The sequence below is a fragment of the Callionymus lyra genome, chromosome 5, assembly GCF_982586985.1.
Source record: "Callionymus lyra chromosome 5, fCalLyr1.hap1.1, whole genome shotgun sequence".
Lineage (NCBI taxonomy): Eukaryota > Metazoa > Chordata > Actinopteri > Syngnathiformes > Callionymidae > Callionymus > Callionymus lyra.
This window is the reverse complement of record NC_141822.1, coordinates 18,831,771-18,849,877: the sequence shown is the minus strand read 5'-3', so window position 1 is coordinate 18,849,877 and position 18,107 is coordinate 18,831,771. Positions and strand designations below refer to the sequence as shown.

General features: G+C 39.4%; 1 protein-coding gene across 5 annotated transcripts in view; it reads right to left on the bottom strand.

Moving 5' to 3' along the window:
- The window catches only part of nsmfa (NMDA receptor synaptonuclear signaling and neuronal migration factor a), a 50,558-nt gene that overhangs the window by 22,516 nt on the left and 9,935 nt on the right, over nucleotides 1-18,107 (bottom strand). For 2 of the 5 annotated variants that reach the window (XR_015711332.1, XR_015711333.1), the window contains exons 2-4: nucleotides 8,415-8,476; nucleotides 5,484-6,371; nucleotides 2,923-2,995 (exon numbers count right to left, since the gene is read on the bottom strand). The gene's annotated coding sequence lies outside the window, so the exon portion shown is untranslated. Of the gene's footprint in view, nucleotides 1-1,419; nucleotides 1,514-2,922; nucleotides 2,996-5,483; nucleotides 6,372-8,414; nucleotides 8,477-18,107 lie in introns of those variants that run through there. The other 3 variants (XM_087791346.1, XM_087791347.1, XM_087791348.1) reach the window with 2 other exon arrangements.

Sequence of the window (18,107 nt, the reverse complement as noted above, 5' to 3'; positions counted from 1 at the left end):
AAAAAGATTGTATTTAAATAAAGAACCATATATCCTTTGTTTTGTATTAAAACATACAGTATTTACTCAAATAAAAAACTTCATTAAAGTTATCATGATTTGGACTTTTGAAGCACTTATTGAAAAGACTAAACATGCCACTATTGTTTCTCCATAGTTACTTAGCTATAGAACATCGCCAGCTTTAACGTGCATACGAAGAAAATATGGGGCAGGAAAAAAAAAAAGATTGGATGGAAAATTAAAATATAGGTTAAAACACATTCGGAATAGGAAAAAAAAAAGCCCCAAATACATTAAATAAATATATTTCTTAAACTTTTTGTTTGAATATATGTTTTAATTACAGTGTGGTTTTCCTACTTTAGTGTAATTTAATCATATATTTATTTTCTCACTGCCAATAGTGGTCATTTTTAAGCTGCAACTTAACCTAAACAATAAATCATTCAATTTTTTTCTCATCATTAAACACTTTTTTTCCAGGTGAACCTTTTCAAGTGTGGCTTCTTTTCCTTTGATGGATTTCATAAATCCAAGTTGTATCACACAAGACACACAAGAGTGATGCTGTAGACCTCAAACTGTCATGTCTGACAGCCACCTCTCCTGCAGCAACAGGCGCCAGATTATAATCGTCACTCCCTGGTATGTATGTTCTCTACGCTCTCCTCTTGGATGACCGTTCTTTCTTATTTTGGGAGTGGAAATACTAATAAGACAATCTTGTTGTCGTGTTTCAAAAAATCTTAACGTCACTGACCATCTGTTTATATCTGTATATAGTTTCTTCTATGAGATCTATAAACAGGAGTGACATTTATATAGAGAATAGACCAACAAAAATACCTTTAAAAAAGGTATTTTCTTCAGTAACTGGAGATGCTTTCAATAAACCCTGGTTGCTAGGTTATACTGTTATATTTAGCTTTAAGCAAACGTATGTAAAGGTAACACGTTTGCAAAAAGATTAGCGTGAAATGTCAGTAAAGATAACTTATTGATCCGTCCTCCCACGCTGCGAGTGGGCGGCGGCATTTATCACAGCGTTCTAGAGATCTGCTGGTAATTAGAGGAAACCGATCCACTCTGACGTCCAACTCAAAGCGAGACGGGCTGTGTTTGTCCAATCCACAGCGAAGTCTACTTGAGCAGACGGGTCAGCCAACACCCGGGCCGACTTTGAGTCTGATGGATTTACTGTCCTGCAGTGGATTGTGTTTGTTATGCTTGCCAATATCTGCATCCATTGTTTTATTTTTTTTCCCTCCTACTCAGAATCAGGACTCAAGCCCCCACTTTCCAACTGGCACCAAAAACATTTGTGCCTGATTATTATTTTGAGTCCGTGCATGCAGCGAAAACCACCTGAAGTTTGCAGACACGTCCAGGAAAATGGAAGCAAGAAGAAGTACTCACGATATTCTGGTTTGATGTCCCAAGAGGAATTAGCATGCAGAAAGAGGAGAGAGGAAAACACATTTTTAGCACCAGTGAGCTAAAACACAGCGGAGTAGCTGAAGGAATAATCACAACAACACAGACGGAATTACAATGTTGGATTGTTTGACCTCAGTTGCTGTATCTCACTTTCAGTTTATATTTTATTATTCATATTGTCGAAGTGATTTTGAAAACACAAGAGAAAAACTGAGAACATTTTTCTTTATTGTTTTCAATATGTTTTCTATGACTCATGCTGAGGGAGGGGCAAATGAGTTGGTGCCAAAAATGCTTTTATTCAGACTCATTTCCATCAATTAGGAAATTGTATTAAGTCTTAACTCTAGTCTTTAATGACTCATCTTCTGTACGAGAGGCAACTCACCCACCTTCACCCCAGCTTCTGCGGTTTATTGCATTTTAACACGTTTTGTCACATGTGCACAGACTGTCACTCATGCTGACTTTTGAAACGATATATTTGCCCAAAAATAAATATGGATGTATGGATGTTAAACAGATGGGTGGATGGATTAAATGCTAGATGGATGGATAGTAAAACAATGGATGAATGGATAGATGGATGTATGGATGGATGTATGGATAGGTCGATAGATAGATAGACGGGTGGATGGATGGCTGGATGGATGTATGGATGGATGTATGGATAGGTCGATAGATGGATAGACGGGTGGATGGATGGCTGGATGGATGGATCGATGCATTGATGGATCAATGCAACGATGGATTGATGGATATATTGATGAATGGATGATGGATGGATGGATTGATGGAAGGATAGATGAGTGGATGGATGGATGGATGGAGGAATGAATGGATTGATTGATAAATAAAGGAATGGATGGATGTATGGATGGATAGACGGGTGGGTGGATGGCTGGGTAGATGGATGCATGGATGGATCAATGCATGGATGAAAGGATAGGTTGATAAATGGATGAATGGGTGGCTGAACAGATGGATAAATGGATGGATGGATGGATATGTGGGTGGATGGATGGATGGGTGGATGGATGGATGGATAGATGGATGGGTGGGTGGGTGGGTGGGTGGGTGGATGGATGGATGAATGGATAGATGGGGGGATGGGTGGGATGATGAATGGATACATAAGGTAGATGGTGGTTAAATGAATGACACACAGATAGACACATGTATGGAAAGACTATAAAATGACAATTGTAAATAAATCTTTGATGCTTTAACCATCTATAGGAACAGTTGTCACATTTAAAGATTCATTGTTTACACAGAATCTTTCGTTTCACTCACAGATCATATGAATTGATTAAATATTCATGTCATGGATTGTTCTCTGTGAACACGGATTCTCATCAGTAATGAAATGAAAATCAATCCCAGCCTGAGTGGGTCCATCCATCTAAAAACTGTTGTTCATGTAAAGAAGGAAATCACAGACATGTGTGTGTGTGTGTGTGTGTTTGTGCGAGGGTCAACACTCACGCCTGCATGGTCGTCGTGGCAGTTTGAAAGCTGAACATGTTTTCCTTCGGGAACCAGTTAGTGTCGTCTGCAGATGGAGAGAGAGACGGACAAAATGTGACTCCGATCGGAAGCAGGAACTCTATATTTACGTCCCGCGTCGGGGAAACGTCGGGAGAAGTTGATTTGAAATATGGCGGCACAGAAAAACCGGCGACAGCACTTCACAGTCCACCACTCCACAGATGGAGAGAGGGAGACACACAGCAAGAGAGAGCAGAGAGGTGAGACGATGAGACCACCACGTCACATTCAACATCAACGACCCCCCCCCACCTTCTCTACTTAGCTTAGGTATGATATATCAGTTTGATCAATGCTGTTTCAACTGTAAAATACACTTTTAGACAGTCACAGAAGTTACTTAGGTTTTAAATAATCTGTGGATGATAACAGTGGGCGTTACACCAGGGCCCGGTGGTCCTGGAATGTTTGTCTGAGGCATAAACGCAATGTTTCCACTTTTAAAAGAGTCTGAAAAAACATTTAATTCAAAGTTGTTGGACTCCCTAAAAGGAGCTAATTGGAATACAGATTAGTGACCCGTGGCTGCTGATGATTGGTCGGGAGTGAGCAAACAAAATCCGAGTTTTATTTCTAGTATACCACGTCAAAAGCCATCTATAACCTTGACCTACCAAATTAAAACTCAATGGAGCTGCAAAATCCATTTCAATGATAAACTCTACAAGAGTTAATAGTCCAATGAAATGTTATATATAAAAACAGAAACATTTTTTTAATTAATTAAAACATTAGAGATTAAAAAAATGATCTGTGATTTTCAATAAAGCTAAAATGTTTTTGTTTGACTTTTCAACAAATACTGCCACCTAGAAATGTAAAACTCTTTACTTTGAAAGTTTTGATTAAGAAAAAAAAAAGTTTTTCATTTAAATGTCTTTAAAAAGGAAATAAATATATATTATGAAAGGGATTCTTTTTTCATATATATATATATATATATATATATATATATATATATTTTCCTTTAAATTCGGCCTCTCTTAACTGCAGGAGTCACATGTGGGGCTGTGGGTTCGCCGGCCCCTGGACTAGCTTAAACAGAAACAACAAATTAAATGAGCAAAATGATCCCTGTTTAAGATTACAACTGTGCTCTGATACTACTTTGTTAGTTACTACAAGTTTGTACACGCACACGTCCTGAATAGCTAAGCAAGTTATATTGTCGTACTAAGACTTGTAAATATCTGTCGAAGGCGACTCCAACACCCAAGTCCGCTCTGACTGCTGAGTTGTGAGGTAGTCATGGTGGAGATATAAACCCTCCATCTGGCTGTGTTTTGGGTTTTCTTTTCTGTCACATGAGCAAACTGAGACGCTAAAACTGCATCGGCCGAGAAGAACCGTTGATGCCACGGGTCTAAAAATCCTGTGGTGAAGGAAGGAGCAAACATGTTTGGGGCTAAATCTGACCCGCCGAGTTATTTGATGTTACAGACTGGATGGTTGACTGAAATGAAAGTAGAGTAATGTTCATGTTGTGACATAAAATGATGCCAGTGTTTAAGTTAAATACAGATTTAAGAGATGTATTAACTTCTAATAAAAGTACAAGGTTCTGTCTCACATCGCGCACTTCTCTGAGTGCACTGTTTTTTTAGTACACATTAAGATGCATAAGTGCATGTACTTGGCCAGTGGGCAAAGGGTAGTACTGTCTCAAACACTGCTGCTACACACTAACCAGAATCGACAGCTTCTTCTTCTACTACTTTTTAATACTGATTGAAACCGGAAGATGGAAAACTATCAGTGTAAAGTAGCTTCCGCTAAGCATCATCTACGTCACTAAGATGGCGGCAGTTAAGGGCGGAAAGTGTCCATCGATCCACACTCAATTTTCTGGCCATTTGAGTGCGCCAATTGAGTGCTCATTATGCACTACATTTCCGCACACTGCTTATTGGGACGCACTTGTGCACTCAAAATTGAATAAGTGAAAAAGTGTAAGTGCAAAATGTGGGACACACCCCAACTGATGACCACACAGATTATTACGATCAAGCCTCCAAGATTGACAACGTTGCACTTAGACTTCCCCTTCCTGTCACATACAGTTCAATAAATCTAAAGATTTTTGGAAAGGCGGCCAAAACTGTTTGAAAGATTTTGGCACCTTGTTTTATTGAGTTTGGCCCCCGTGTTGTGGACTAATCCATAGATCTACATCTAAGGAGGTTTTGTTGCTCCTAGCTTTGCCTTGTTAGCGAAGCTCAAACGTATGAAATCATTTTCGGTAAACGTTGATAATCGGATAAGATATAATGTTTTGTTCAACCATTTTTCCGTTCCTATTATGGCACCATTAGTGTGTAAAGATTCTACATTGAGGGAACCACTTTGTTTTTAGTTCTTGCTGCAAGTTGGTACAAATCTGCGATTTGTTTTGTATTCTGTGACTTTATAAACGATCTGCTCTTAAGACCCCCTTCAGAGCCCCGATGGATTTGAAGGCCTCTCCCTTCCTGTGTGTCCTCCGACCCTCTCACCTCTCTCCAGCCCAGTCATCCGGTCCACACTCCACATCCTCTCTAGGCGTCGGTGCTGCTTGCCTGGCTCTCGCGAGGCGCTCTCCAGGTCCAGGGAACCCTGACTCCGGGACGGGGCGCCGCCGCAGGACTCGCAGGCCAACCCACCGCACTCCACCTCCCCCTTCCCGCCCTCGCCCCAGCCGCGGATGTTGTGGGCGCTGACCGAGGTCTGCAGGGGCGGCTGGGACAGGTGGTGGTGGTGGTGCGACCCGTGATGGGAGTGGGACGCCGTCAGATTGGACGGCTGCTGGCTCGTGCTCGCTCCTCCGCTCGTGTCGGCGCCGGAGGGTCCCGGCGGGTGGTGATGGTGGTTACTGTGGTGATAGTTGCCGTGGTGGTGGCTGCCACCGACACTGCCGCCGCTGCTGCTGCTGGTTCCACGCCCACCACTGCCATGGTGGTACTGGGTGGGAGACGATGAGTTGGAGGAGGGAGAATTGGAGGGCTTGGTTAAACTGGAGGGACCTTTGGATCCCGGCCCTCCGCCCGCAGACTTCTCCTTCAAGACGTCCAGTTCGAGGCTCTCCTTGCTCCCCCGACTGGCACTCATCAGCATTCCGTGCTGGGAGGTGATGGTGTACACACGGGCGGGCTGCAGCGTGCACTCCACGCTCTTCTGCTCGTCCTCCTCGGCCGAGAAACTGCGCTCCAGGGACAGGCGCTTGCTGGACACGGTGATGGACGGAGGAGGTTGTTGGCGTGGCGGCCCTAGCGAGGAGTCGACGAGGCCCTTCGAAGGGTGGTCCTCCGCGCTCTTGCTGCACGGGTGGTTGTTGTTGTCCGGGCCGATGGTGTCGCTCGGTGACTCTGGGTCGGGACCCACCAAGGTTTCACACAGAAGATGACCTGGAATGCAAAATAAAAGCATTTGTTTATTTTTGGTGGGGGAGAAGCAGCGTAATCGATGCGAAATTTCAACTTCGCCTATATCTCTGTCGCACTTGAGTCGCTTGGTTTCTCTTTCCTACAGAACTCTTAATGGACTCCATGAACTGCTCAGTGTCTGGACAAATCCTGAAGCCAAAAAAGGCCAAAAACAGTTGTGCGCCAACAAATCTATTATTAGCATAATAGGCTAATTTTCTTTGTTTCAAGGAAGGTTTTAAACTAAATTAAACTACCCTGCAGCTAAAATATTAGGCAAGTTACTGCCGTTTAAAAGTTCGCCAACGTTTTTGTCCTTCTTTTAGCCGTTAGCAGCTTCCACTTCTTTCCAGAAATGTGTTGCGATCGACCAAAAATAACGCTCTTTTAAGTAAAACCATGCATATTAAAAGGACACTGATTTTAAACTAAATTACATGGTCGTTGAATTTTTCATTTAAAATATTTTTTTCAGTTTTGTATCTTATATCCTCAGGCAACGCTGGGTACTTAAGCTAGTTTTCTAATAAACAGACTTGTCCCATTTCTTTTGGGAAATTAACTTATATCATCTTAAAAATAAGGATAAATATTCTGGAGACAGATGTTGTCTGAATCAGGTCAGAACCGGTCCAGGTAATGGCCCGTGAGGCATTTGTAACCAGGACCGCACAGAAAGAAAAAGCAATGAATACAATCTTTGTTTTATTGATTTTCAAAAACGTTTTATTTTGAAAATTCTCCACTGTAAGTTACTTTGCGAGAATGCACACATTAAGACGCTTGTCAAGTTCACTGAACAATTACCCTTTAAACTAGTGAAAATTTGTAAAATACAAAAACAATATGGACCATCTTGTTTCAGAGAAACCGGCCCAGGGCTCTGCTGACTCAGCGTTATGGTGAGTTGTGTTTTTCATGAACTTAATGTTTGCTTGTTCATGCTATTTTATTTTAGTTTTTTTTTTTTCGAAACAATAAGGTCATGGAATAATAATTGAAAATAAGGTGTACCTCGAACTAGTTTGTGGTGCAGGAATACAAACAATTTAATTATGCTCAGAATGAAATATAAACATCCACCAAGAACCTACAGTACATGTAGTTGTGTAGTATGTCATGGGTATGTCCTTTTGACTGTATTAACCGGCAAAAGTGAGGTCGGCGGCAAATTATGAAGCAAATTATTATTTTTTTTAGTTTCTATCGTGTGTGTGTTGTCTTCGCAAAATTCTATCCTTTGATTGTATGATTGTCTTTTTGACAAAGTAGAAAACTTGATCTCGAAGAACATTTTAGGATCAGATAAATAAATATTGGTCATAAAATACATCCTTATACATAAATATTCTGAGACATAGTTAGTGTTAATGATGGTTCAAACACTAAACAAATATTGATATCGATGATCATTATTTAAATCAAAAGTAATATTTGTTCCAGTACCACTGAAGGAGCCTGGTTCTGCTCGAGGTTTCTGCCTCCCCGATGTCGCCCATTTTAATTCACCGGAACCTGTATTTCTCTCCCCTTATATAATGTTATTTAAGGTAAAGTGTCTTCAGATAACTTTGTAATTTTCTTTCTTTTTTTAAAAAAATAATCAAGAAAAACCTTTTAACTACCCTCTGTAACAACTAGACTCTCAGTATTTACTGAAGCCCCTTCAGAAAGGTTTACTAAACACAATCACAGTACATTTGCTTGAATATAATGTTCATGATTTGCAGTTTCTAATGACATAAATACACATTTGTTGCATATATGGTCAGAAATGAATGCAGCTCGAGCACGGACAAGGTGAAACCAGAGATGCTGAGAAGCAAAGTTTTGAACAAAAGGAATCAAAATAAAGCATTTTTGGTCACATGTAAAAGCTGTGATACTTGCAGACGACTGCAGCTGAGCAGGAGCGAGGGGAGGAGGGGGGAGTAAAGAAGGAGTGAGAACGCTGGATGAAGAAGAGGCGACAGCATGAATACACAGCAGGAGAAACGTGGAGATGTTGGGGGGGAGCAGGCTGACCTGATCCTTTTCTGTTTTCAGGGTGTGTATGGGACAGGTACTCTCCAAATGCTCGAGCTGCTCTGTGGGACACACACGACACACACACACACACACACACACACACACACACACACACACACACACACACACACACACACACACACACACACACAGAGACATTACTTCATGGAGGAGAACGATGAGGAAACAAGACACGAGAGGGAATTATAAACGATAAACGAGAACAGCTTCTTCTTTTTTTTTGGCAACGCAGCTGCTTTATCTGCGTACCTCAGGCTCCCAGTCAAGAGACATCGCAGATGGAATAAATGATCAGCGGGAGCAACAACATCATTTTTCAGTGTGACCTTAAGCTGTGTTGCTGAATGTCAGCGCAGGCAGCAAAACATTAACGTGTGTTTTTTTTGCTCCACCACTCACACACACACACACACCCACACACACACAGACACACACACACATAGAGGAGTGAAGTAGTGGCGATATGAACTCGGTAACCACATCGTTGCGCCTGCTGCTGCTGCTCAGCTTCGTCCTTCCCTCACACAGAAAAACCTCTGCAGGCGGCGTCACAGCTTTAACTCAACATCATAAAGAGTTTTAATGCAACAGCCTCAGGTGAGACGGTTTAAACGATCCTGTGTGTGGCACAAAAATAAAAAGAAGATTTTGAAAAAAAAAGAATCTATTCCCAGCCCGTGCTGCAACAGAGGGAATGTACCAGAGTTTTAATTATTAGGGACAAGAATTCATTACACCGCCACACAAAAGGGAGGAAAGAGACGAGGAAATGAGAAACGCAAGTCATTTAAATAGAGTCTGTGGTTAATACTCGTCCCTTAACTAATCTTCCTTGGATTGGACTTTTTGTCGTTCTGCTGCAATTCCTTGTGATTTACATACAAACAGGATGGATTTTTACGTACACGTCTAACGCCACAAACAAGACGAAATAAATACAAGTAAAAATGAGGAGGAATGTGTTGAGTAAAGATCGTTCAAAAATAATGAATTCATCTTCTTGAATCGAGCAAGATACCACTTTTCAGGACCTTCTTGTTTAACCTAACGACATTTCTTAAGACAAAATCACACCAAATGATTGATAATTCCATCCCTTAAATATGCAACTGATACTTTAATGCATAAATAAAAGAATAATTTATTTGTAAAAATGTATGTAATTGATGACTCTCCTGCAGTTTACCACCCTATAACGCTTACATGCAGGAGCCAGGGTCTCAAGCAGATAAATTGAAACACAATGTATTAGGATTTATTCAAAATAAAAAAAGAGTATGTAAAAGCCAGCTGTGCAAAAGACTATTTATTCACAACATTGTGTCTTAATAGAGATCATTTTCTTTCTGCATTCTGATGTGGAGATAAATGAGTTCACACCAGAAAAGATCCGGGGCCAGATGGATGCAGAGAACCCAGTTAGAGGCCCAGAGTGCAGACAAAAGATAAACTATAATTGTGTTTGCCTTAAGACAACACATTTTTAAACTGTACAATGATTTAAAAAAAACCATTTAGTTTTGTATGTATCCTTTTTTAAAATTCGGTATTGTTGCAATACTATTAATTTATAATTATTATTATCACATATAAATAAATATGTATCGTTATTTTTCTCATTACAAAAAAAAAGCTCTTTCTTAGTCATTCTTAGAACTTTTAAATCATTTTATTTGACTCCTTTTGGCACATTAATCAGCGGAATACTTAAACACATTTAATTTAATTTAATGAATACCTCCACAAACTAATACAATAGTATTTTCCATCTAACTTTATGCAGTAAAATGAATCAGATTTAGTTTGAATTTCAAAAATATCTCTCTATAGGCACCTCTCACAGTTCGCCTGTATATGTTTTTTAAACCCTCGCTGCGCTTTGTGAAAACTTATAAGACCCCCTGAGGTCGTGTTTCTGGCTCATGTCGTCCAGCAGGTTTGCTGACACATCACAGACCACAAACACAAAACACCTTCAGCTGGAGAATTCCTGTGTACAAAAGAATCTGTGGGTGCCACCTTCTCCCCGCCAGCTCTGTCAATTATTCACGGAAGTTCGACACACCAGGACACACACACACACACACACACACACACACACACACACACACACACACACACACACACACAGACAGTGCAGTTTATTTTTAAATGTATCTGAGCTTCCATCCGCCCCACTCTGTGACATGGACTCTTATTTAAACTCGACCTTGTCTTTTTTTTTCATCTTACAAACAGGATTCCTCGGCTGTGAACAAAACTTCTTCACCTGATGAATCATCTGAGCGAGGAATGACAAAAGGAACCTTCGAGTACCTCCACGCAGGAAAAGAGAGCAGTAGGAAGAGGCGATTGAAAGAAAACTATTTGAACTAAAATGGTAGTTGGTCTGAAATTCAAACGGGATATAATAGTTGATCAAGTGCTGTTAAATGAAAATGTGTTCATTATTTATTTAGAGGATATTTCAAGAAATGTTGGACAAAAAAATGTTAAGAGTGGCCTGTAACTGTCAAAGGTACACTTTAACTGTGAGAGACAAGTCCAGGAAATCACATTTTATGATTATTTTTATGAATTAATCATTAAAATCATCTGTAAAACAAGAAATATTTCTGCCTCTCACAGACTTGGAACTTCTTCTTTAAGAGGCGCCTAGTTCCTCCACTCATTACCTGTGTAAACACCACCTGTTTGAACTGGTCATCAGTAGGAAAGACCCTCGTCCAGAACCTGACCAGACTGGTCAAAGGACACTAGAAACAAAATTGTAAAAACCTGCACCAGCTTGGGAAGAATGAACGGGGCCATATATCGTTAGATTTTCATTGAAAAATCTCCTAAACACACTGCCCGGGTGACATTCGGGTGACTTTGTATGAGGCATTTGAAGGTCCTGGAGTGGCCCAGCAAGTCCCCAGATCTTAAACCTGCCAATAATCTTTAGAGGAAGTTGAAAGTCTGTGTTGACCAGCGACAGCTCTAGAAGAGATCTGCGAGGACGAATGGACCAAAATACCAGCAACAGTGAGTGAAAACCTTGTGAAGACTTACAGAAAACATTGGTTATTGGCAACAAAGGGTATGTTGACGAAATATCAATTTTTGTGAGGAATTTTAAAAGTCCTACAGTGTGTACCCCCCGCCCCATTCTCTTTCTTATAGTTGAAGTGTATCCTATGATGAAAATCATTACTTTTTTGCTTCAGTGAAGACTAGCTTGCCAAGGGATCAATAATATAACACTCACTTGATTGATCACTTGGCAAAACTGCTTAGAATTTCCTTCAAATTAAAACTCTATCCTTCTTCTCTCCTTGCAAAGTGAAAAGATGGTGAAAATAGAGTCTAGTCATTGACAAAAAGGTTGTCTTGAAGAGAAGGAACCCGAGTCTGAATTCCATTGAAAGTTCAAAGAAAGATCTATGAAGTGTATATATTTTTAATCATCTTTATTTTTATTTTTATCTATTTTTGGACGACATTGTTTTGCGAAAATGAAAATCTTTTTCCTAAAATAAAGTTTTGTAAATGGTCAGACTTTAATTAAGTCAACTATAACTGGACTTGATAGTGGATCACATCCTCCACCCTTATAAAGAGCCTCTCTCTGACGGCCCAGTGTTATTAAATCAAAGTACTATTTTCATTCAATGTTAATTCAACTTAAGGTCAATTTCTAACAAGAAATGCAGAAACGCTTTACTTTTGGGTGTAAGTGGCTCAAACTAAATCCTCAATTTCGCAAAAATTGACAGTGCGCCTCATCACCTAAATTCAGTGTTCAAAATGTTCATTTCAAGAATACATTTTTACTTTATTAACAACATTTAGCATGTTTATTTTGTGTGCCACAAAGCATGATGCTTGGACCATGTTCCTTTTGTTTCTGCATGTTGCCCCTACAACACCAGAAGATGCATGTTGTATCTCTTTCCATTGAAATACAATTGTGCCGCCCACTTAGATGTGTTCCTACAGTTCGCTCTGTAATTTCTCTCTACAAAAGAGGTTTGACAACAAAAACAAGGTCGTTCTTTGAAGCCTTCATTAACAACCTTGGTTCTGTTTATAGTTTACTATCTCCTTTTTAGACCATTAGACCTTTTTTGGAACTGCAGATCAACATTCCTTGTCTCTTTTATCTTCTTCGAAGAATTTGTTTTTTTGGCAAAAAAATAAATGTGATCTTTAAAAATAGAGTGCCTTAGGTTTTCCTCTGATCGTTTTATGTTGAATCCATTTGCCGACAGTCCTCCGATCTCGTTTTTCTCTTTTGTGTGTGTGAATGTGACTGATAGGTCGAATGAAAAAAATAATCTTAAAGTCAAAAACGTTGTCTTTGTACTTCCTGGAAAATACCGTTTCCTGAGCTCGACCCAAGGTTTTTCTGAGCCTCTGCTGAATTGCTTTCTCAGCCGCTTGTTTTTTAAGACATCCTGAGTACAGATGTCAATCGTCTGAACGTTTAAAGGTTGTTCCATAGATTTCTGACTTTTCTCCCTTTTCTGTCGTCTTTACTTCAGGCTTTTATTTTCTCGATCGTTTGCCCTTTTGCCTGTTTACTTCGTTTTTCTCTGTCTATTGGGACTACTCGACCTCCATTTGTATTTTCTGTTCATACAGAGCCGGTGAACTTGTGCAGACACTTGAGATACTTCTCTGTACCTTTTTTTCAACTACTTACGCATATGTATGTAAGTATAAAAAAAAAATATATATACTGTACATAATGAATAAAAAAATTGTATTCTAAATTCTTATCCACAATATGGTATTCCGCTCTAATTTTATTTTCTTCGTTTTTTAAATTATATTTTATGTGTTACCAAAGTTCGTTTATGGTTTATACTCCAATAATGTATGTAAAATACATTGTGTTTTCTTAAATTTAAAATATACATACATTCAAGCCGTGTTCATTTTTTGGTTGCAATTACATTTCCAGCCGCTAGACGGCAGCAGTCAATAAGTCCTCCACCGCTAAAGGAACATTGAAATCCCCTGAGATCCATGTGATGACTGAGGACGAGAGGATACAGTCGACTCCAGCAGCTTTTAAAGCTGATGTTTGGACATATTTTGGTTTCAAAACAAATGAAAGCAGTTACGAATGTGTCAAGAGTCATACTTGGACGATACTACAAATATTTCCTTTATCCTACCGTATTGAAATATATTGTGATACATCCCATATCGTATGGTTGCCCCTGTATCAAGATACCAGTCGTATCGCCAGATTCTTGTACACACATTGTAAGGAAACCCATGTAGACCTTAAGGCCTACGGTTAAAATAAAAATATAGATAAATATATATAGCAATGGAACATTAAATAATCAAAACAAAAATCTCTAAATCCAAACCATATTTCAATCATCCTGGAGCTTGTCAGGGGAAGCCAACTAAATCTGCCCTGGAAGCATCTTTATCACATTTTTGCCGCTCATACAAAACACAACACACAACAAACATGATTTATGTTTGTCCTGTTAAAGTAAATCTACCAAACAAGAGGAAACACAAGTGCAAACATCTGAGTGCTGCAGTCTCTCTCTCTCTCCCCCCTTCTTTCTCGCTGCCTCTCAGCAGAGGAAGTAACCCAGACTCCCGCAGAGTTTAAGGGTCTAATTCCTCCTCGGAGGCTGTGCACGTGCCACCACACAATCCCTTCCACTGCTAAAAATAAACTCTGCCATACATTTCCACGGCATCACGTTTTATTTGGGAACCACTGTGGAGAAGATGGGACCCCTCCTAACAAGTGTGTTTTGCCATCATCAGGTGTCTCTCCGAGGACTCAAAGCTGACGTCCTCCATTATTCATCGGACTGGACACGAGGACCCTCGAGGAGCCGAGGAGGTGGGCGGTTGGTTGCAGGTGTGAGGATGTAGAGGGAGGAAAGACGAGCTCAGGAAGGCTGACGGAGGATGTTTCATGCCTGCTACCCTACAAGTGACAGCAGACGTCGGCGGAGGAAAGTTTAATAAGGATCGGGAGGGAAGTGTGACATCCCTGTCCAACTCAGGCCTGGAGGCTAGAACTGTTAGAATTACTGAATGCGTTTCGCTATTTATTTATTTGTTTAGTCTATGAAACTTTTCTCGAACTACGTCTAAATAAATAGTGAATACATTTTCATTTAACAGCACTTGATCAACTATTATATCACATATGAATTGCAGACCAAACTCCTATTAGGTACAGGTTTGGGGAGCTAGCTGTATAGCCATTTTAAATCCTTATCAGTAAACAGTTCATCCCAAACCCTAACACTAGCCCTAGCCCTAGCCCTAACCCTAACCCTAACCCTAACCCTAACCCTAACAATAACACACTAACACTAGCCCTAAATTCTGAAAGCAGCAGCACAAATAGTGTCTCAAACTCAATAAATGTTGCTTTTTTAATGTGTTTAAAGTCCAGGTGTTGGATATGAAAGAATGATTATTCAGAAAGTGCCTTAGAAATCATTAGTGTATGATACACCAAGATAAAATAACAAGTATTTACACTAAGAATGTTGGACAGGACCGCACAAAAATAGAGATAATTTCTGATTGATTTTTACTGAGTTTGTTTAAAACATAACTCGATTTTCCACTTAGTAGCAAAGAGTCTAATTTGAGATTTGACTCTTGACACATTAAGATGGTTTTGTATGTCTTATTTATTTGAAAAAATAAGCCTGTAAACGAGTGAAGATCATTTGAAAAAAATCTATATAAAAGACTTTCTTGCAGCAGAGATCTCCTGATGTTTGAGCATTATGGTTATATGTATTTTAGATGCACATAAAACTGTTTTTTTAGTCTATCTTGCTTTTGAATTTTTGCTGATTATATCCAAAGGTCTAACTTTAAACAAATATGTACCAGTACTTTCCCTTTTTCCTGTTAAGAAACAAGTTCTTGTGATAATAATATATCTTGAATAATTATTGATTCTGAATAATTCTTACCCACATTTTGGTCACAGCGGCCATTTTGACATGACGTGATACTCTCTCAACAACACGTTCTTCTCTCTCGAAATCTCCTGACTTCCCTCTTTGACTGTTCGCTCTGATGATGTCTGGGTTTCCCTTAATGAACTTGCCCTCCGCCACTTGTAGCACAATTCCAATATAATCTCTCATTATTCGACTAACGGCTTCGCCGGCCAATCGTGGAGAATACGAGAACATTTGTGTGGTTCTGCTGATACTGCAGTGTGTCTCAGCAGCTCAATGAGTCAGACACAATCGCACTCGCTCTCCTCACAAACCCTCCTCAGCCCTCGCTCACACTTCTAATGCATCTGGACAGAAGAGCGTCGGATACTTGACGAGCATTACAAAACATTAACTATTCGCTCCGTCTCTTTTCGGGCTGCCGCATAATGTTTGTTCTCCCGTTTCCTGTTTTAGATCCACTTCTACACCTACGTCTTCTGAGCACATCAGTCGGATCTGCAGGTGCATCACTGGAACGAGCAGATAGAAGTGGAAGACAATGGTCTCAATCTGCTGCCGTCGTCGCGACGACTCATTTATCATCGGGATTCTGATCGGAGCGTCGTGAAGCGGGTTAGGGTGAGAGTCGGAGGTCCACGCCAGCAGCTTTTACTAATGCGTACAGAAACGGGGGGAGATAAGAAGACCTGGTTTGGTGCAACATATCAACATCTAGAGAGAAAGACAAGTAGCTGCGTGAAGATTTTGAAGCTGTTTTCTGCAGCTTGAGCCAACAGGCTTTGCATTGATGAATCGTTGTGATCAGACGGTAGATTAAAGAGTCACATGACTATATGTTAGGAAGGCAATATACAATGATGGGTCATTTGGAACCGGTTCCCTTTCAGTAGCTCTCGAAAAAGGGACAAATGTATTCAAAAGAGATGAATATCTGTAAAAATCACTGTACTGTATATAGTGTATTATTCACAGAATACATCTTACAATGGCCTTTGTAAATACAAATGAAAAATTTTGTGTCAGTTTTACCAAGCTCGACATAGAATTAGCAGCTAAAATCTTCATTCAAAATTATTATATCTGGAAACAAAATATTTATGAAACATGCTTTTGACACCACAGTAGGTTTTGGCTTTTTCTTAACACAATCGAAGTATAAAAATTGCCAACTCGTGATGGGCTGATAAAGTTTCATGAAGCAGTATTTTAAGATCACAGATAAAAAATAATTATAAATAAAAAACACTGCTTCATGAGGTTTTATTAAACCATCACTACTTACAACCTACTTGTGACATCCCACACAGAACACAATACAAACACTTGCAGGAGCCGAGGTCTCTAGCCAAACAATTTTATATATATATATATTTTTTCTTATCTAAAAGCTTAAACTTAATTGGGCTATTAAATTGTACAATTCTGAGTTTGGGGGCAGGAGTGGAGTAAAAGTATCACGATGTTCTGTTCTATGTTAATCTTTGTATCCTTTGTCTTTGTAATTTTTCTTTGATCTATGTTCTTTATCTTTAGACTTGGATTGTATCATCTTGTTCTTATTTTATTTTGATTATTGTTTATGACACTGAAGTACCCTAATACAATTATTTAAAAAAAACATTATAAGTTGAATAATACCTCGCTCCTGTGAGTTATTTTCAGTGTATATTTGCTTGCTTATCGCTGCTAGCTACAGTCATATTGAGGTGAACTTTACCACCCCGTAGAAGTTAATTAACTTTAATGAATTGAATCTAGTCAGTAACAGGATTGAAAAGATGATTCATCTTCTTAATAAAGAATGACAGTCTAAATTAAACAGGTGATTTATGTGTAAAACTGCCTCGCACTGAAATGGAGACTCAGGGGAAAAAACGTACCTAAAAGGCAGGAAAGCTGTTGCGAGGCCAACACAACTGGATCTTTACCAGCCATCGTGGTAAATGTTGGACAAAAATGAAAGGATTTTTTTGGCTCTATTTGCTTCTCATTAGCATTTGCTTAAGCTTTTATCCACAGCCACTTTTAATACATGCAACTGTCATGAGGGAGTATCTCAGAACAAAGAGATCTCTCATGACTCACCAAGCAGTAATTACAATAGTACAGACAAAGTGATTTTATATTGTAACTTATGACTAATTGTCATTGTTCAAGTCAATATTATTTTTCCAATCAACAACAAAAAAATAAATCTGCAAACTTTTGCACATTATATTTCAAATTCAATTTCAAATTTGTGTCCAAATATTTATTCATGTCTGTGATGTTCAGTGCATGTGAGTACAGCTCAGCGACACAAAGTTTCAAGTGAAAAATTATGGAGAAATCCCATCTGTCATGACATGCTGTTTGTAAAGAAAGTGTTAAAAATCATATCGCTCTTCAGCTACACCAGTGTGTCGAGGGCTTTTGTGAATCAATTATTCTACACCACTACAATGTGTCTAAACAAGAAGGAGCTGTCTCGCCTGCAGTTAATACACAACTCTGCAGCGAGAATTCTGAGCCGTTCTAGTAGGAGAACTCACATTTCCCCGATTCTTAATACTCTGTACTGATTGCCAGTTAATAAAGTCAATCCATCAATCTAGTTTCTTTCAGGATCAATTTAAAATTCTGGTTCTTACTTTCAGATCAATTCATGGTCAGGCTCCTTCTTACATCAGTGATCTGATCCAGCCTTACACCCCAGCTCGGGCTCTAAAGTCTG